The following is a 3,407-nucleotide window of genomic DNA, read 5'->3' on the forward strand; positions in this document are numbered from 1 at the left end:
CGGTTTTCTGTAAAAAAAAAACCTTTTGTTTTAAAAATAAAAAAAACCCTAGATCAGTTTTTTTTTGGTTTTCTTATTTCGCGAGCGTTCCCCGAACCGTTCGTTTTAACGAACGCGTTCATCGGTTTTTCTCTATTAACGAACGTCCGTTATTTAACTGTTCGTCCGTTTTTCTTTTTCGTCGGATTTTCTCGTTATTTTTCTCAGATTCGATTTCCGATCGAATCTTCAAACCTGTTTAACTTTTCGCTCGTTTATCGGAATCAGGCGATTCAAGCGCCTAGAGTTTCATTTCGAAATTCTCTTTCCGTTTAACCTACTCAAACAAGTTTTTGCTACAGTAAAATTTGACCTAGATCCAGATTAGCAAACGAAGTTTCTTTCTTTCGCCGTTTGACTTTCGTTGCTTCTTTCGAGTTGATTCTTTTTGCAAACCGGAGTTCTTAAGTTGACTTTCTGGTTGGATCTTTCATTCGAGTTTTACCTGTGCATTAGTTGAGTACTGATTGTATGCTTTTTTGTTTGCGATAGAGTACCCGGAGTGTGCCGCTTGTTACTTCGACTCGCTAGGTTTTGCGGATCATCAGCAAGGCAAGTAACACTTTGATCATACCCCGTTCATACCCAGTTTTAATTGCATTAGATCTATTCCACAAACACATTGCATGATTAGGATCTAATTAAACTGTGGGTATTGGGAAGTAGTTGAGGTAGTACCTATTACCTGCTTTACTATATCAAACCCTTGGGAGTTACTTCTACGTTGCTATTATATGCCATGCTATGCTCGTAGACGTGGATTGGGTTTGAGTGATATTCATGACAGATGTGAGATGTTTAATAATGGTTCAACTTAAGGTGGCAACTAAAACTCACATCTGGGTGGATTGAGGCACCTGGAGAACCCAGTGTTGTCTGTATGTATAAGGTCCGCCACCCAGGCTCAAAGGGATCATAAGATTATTCATGCTAGAAACTTCCGTGTGCAGCCGCAAGCTATTATGGGCTCTAGCATAGCTGAGTAGGTTACAGGATCTCTTGAAGAGGTGGACTAGCAGATGTAGGGGAAAGTAGGTGTACCGGTCCATCCAGAGTAGAGAGTGACTGTTTCTGAAAGACTGTGTCTCGGTCATCCGTTTCTCAAACAACATGCAGTGCGAGAATCAAGCGGAGGCGATCGAGTCTTGTGGGGAAAAGTGCACAAACCTCTGCAGAGTGTACAAACCGATCATGATTAGCCGTGTCCCCGGTTATGGACAACTTGAGTATCTAGTACCTGGATTATCATTTGAATCTCATCACCGTGATACTTATAATTAATTTTGTTGGGTTAATGATGACACTTAATTGGGATTGAGTTGGAGGTACCTTCTCAATGTTTCAACCACCATGATAGTTAAATAAAATTTATTCCTTTGCAGTAGGATAAAATTGGCTTTTCGCAAAACTGTAACCATAGAGCCTTTCCACCAGCCATATATGCATATAGTATAGCATTATCATTGTTCATTGTTCTCTATGTGTTGCTTTGCCAGCATATTCTATGTGCTCACCCGTTTCGGGCTGCAACGTTTCATGTTGCAGACTTTTCAGACGACGAGTAAGGTGCCTTAGGTCGTGGTCTTATACTCAATGATGCCGCTGGAGTTGATGGACTCACTTATCTTCCAAGTCTTCTGCTGTTATCGTTATTAGATGGCCTTAAGCCATGTTTATCATACTTAATCTCTTCGGAGATATTCGATGTAATAAGTTTGTGATTGCTACTCTGTTATAAATCCTCCATTTGTACTGTGCGTGTCAGCATTACTGATCCAGGGATGACACTGGTGCACAGCAGCACAGGCCATTTGTGGTCTGGTCGCTACAAGAATGGACAAAATCGAATGCAACTACACAAGAACTAGTGTGTAACTATCGTTCGGAATCAGTTTTGCACAGTGTTAACTGAAACATGGATATCTGACTCATACGGAGTCCGTTTTGGCTCCACAAGTAGTCAAAACGTTTATGACGACCAGATGCTTCGAAGGATTCTTTGATAGGGAACTTTTGGAGAACTTTTCTTAAGGAGTTCGTTCAGAAACTTGTATAGAAACTTTCTTAATGAGCACTCGAGAAACGCATTTCGAGAACATACACAAAGCCCCAGCTATGGACCTAGTGCATCATCATAACTGAGGTCTCTTGCATTTTCCTACAAGTAATTGGATCTCATATGGAGATGTTTAGTGAAGTATAATGGAAAAAATTGAATGCAACTACAGAAGAACTAGTTTGTAACTGTCGTTCGGAATCAGTTTTGCGCAGTGTTAACTGAAACACGGATATCTGACTCATACGGAGTCCGTTTTGGCTCCACAAGTAGTCAAAACGTTTGTGACGACCATATGCTTCGAAGGATTCTTTCATACGGAACTTTTCGAGAACTTTTCTAAAGGAGTACGTTCAGAAACTTGTATAGAAACTTTCTCAATGACCACTCGACAAACGCATTTCGAGAACATACATAAAGTCCCAGCTATGGACCTAGTGCATGATCATAACTAAGGTCTCTTGCTTTTCCCTACAAGTTACTGGATCTCATATGGAGATGTTTAGTGAAGTAGAATGGAAAAAATCGAATGCAACTACACAAGAACTAGTGTGTAGCTGTCGTTCGGAATCAGTTTTGTGCAGTGTTAACTGATACATGGATATCTGACTCATACGGAGTCCGTTTTGGCTCCACAAGTAGTCAAAACGTTTGTGACGACCAGATGCTTTGAAGGATTATTTCATAGGGAACTTTTGGAGAACTTTTCTGTAACATCCCAAATTTTCAATATTTGAAGCATATCATATTTTATTGCATTTTGGTTTGATCCTATAAATTCTACGCAACTCAAGGACCCATGGAGAGAGTTGGGGATTTCGTTATTTTCATATTTGAGTTCTCTCGAATTTTGAAAAGAGGATCGTTTGATTTTAATTATTTTATCTTCGAATATTTCTTTTATGAAAATAAAAGAGAGAGAGGATAAAATGACTTCCTCAAAATAAAGAAATATGGGATATTTAATATTAAAATCAAATAAGAATTTTATTCAGAGTTTATCGCTATTTTATTTGAATTAGGAAAAATATGCGTTTTTCAAAATTGCATTAGAGTCCCAAATTAATGTTCACCTTGTCCGGTAGATTTTTTGAGGACGGGGAAAATCTATTTCGGGATTTTTGGAGTCCGTTTAGTATTTCTTTTCTTTGTTTTTCTGCGCGGAATATTTAAAAAAATAAGGAACCGACCTAACCAGGCCATGTCCGACCTGGACACTAGCCCGGCCGGGCCTTTAAAGCCGCGGAGGCTCGAGCCGCCAGCCCCCGCACCCGAAACCCTAGCCGCTTCCCGCCAGGCCGCCGCCGCCGCC

This window comes from Triticum aestivum, chromosome 1D, assembly GCF_018294505.1.
Source record: "Triticum aestivum cultivar Chinese Spring chromosome 1D, IWGSC CS RefSeq v2.1, whole genome shotgun sequence".
In the NCBI taxonomy this organism is placed as follows: domain Eukaryota; kingdom Viridiplantae; phylum Streptophyta; class Magnoliopsida; order Poales; family Poaceae; genus Triticum; species Triticum aestivum.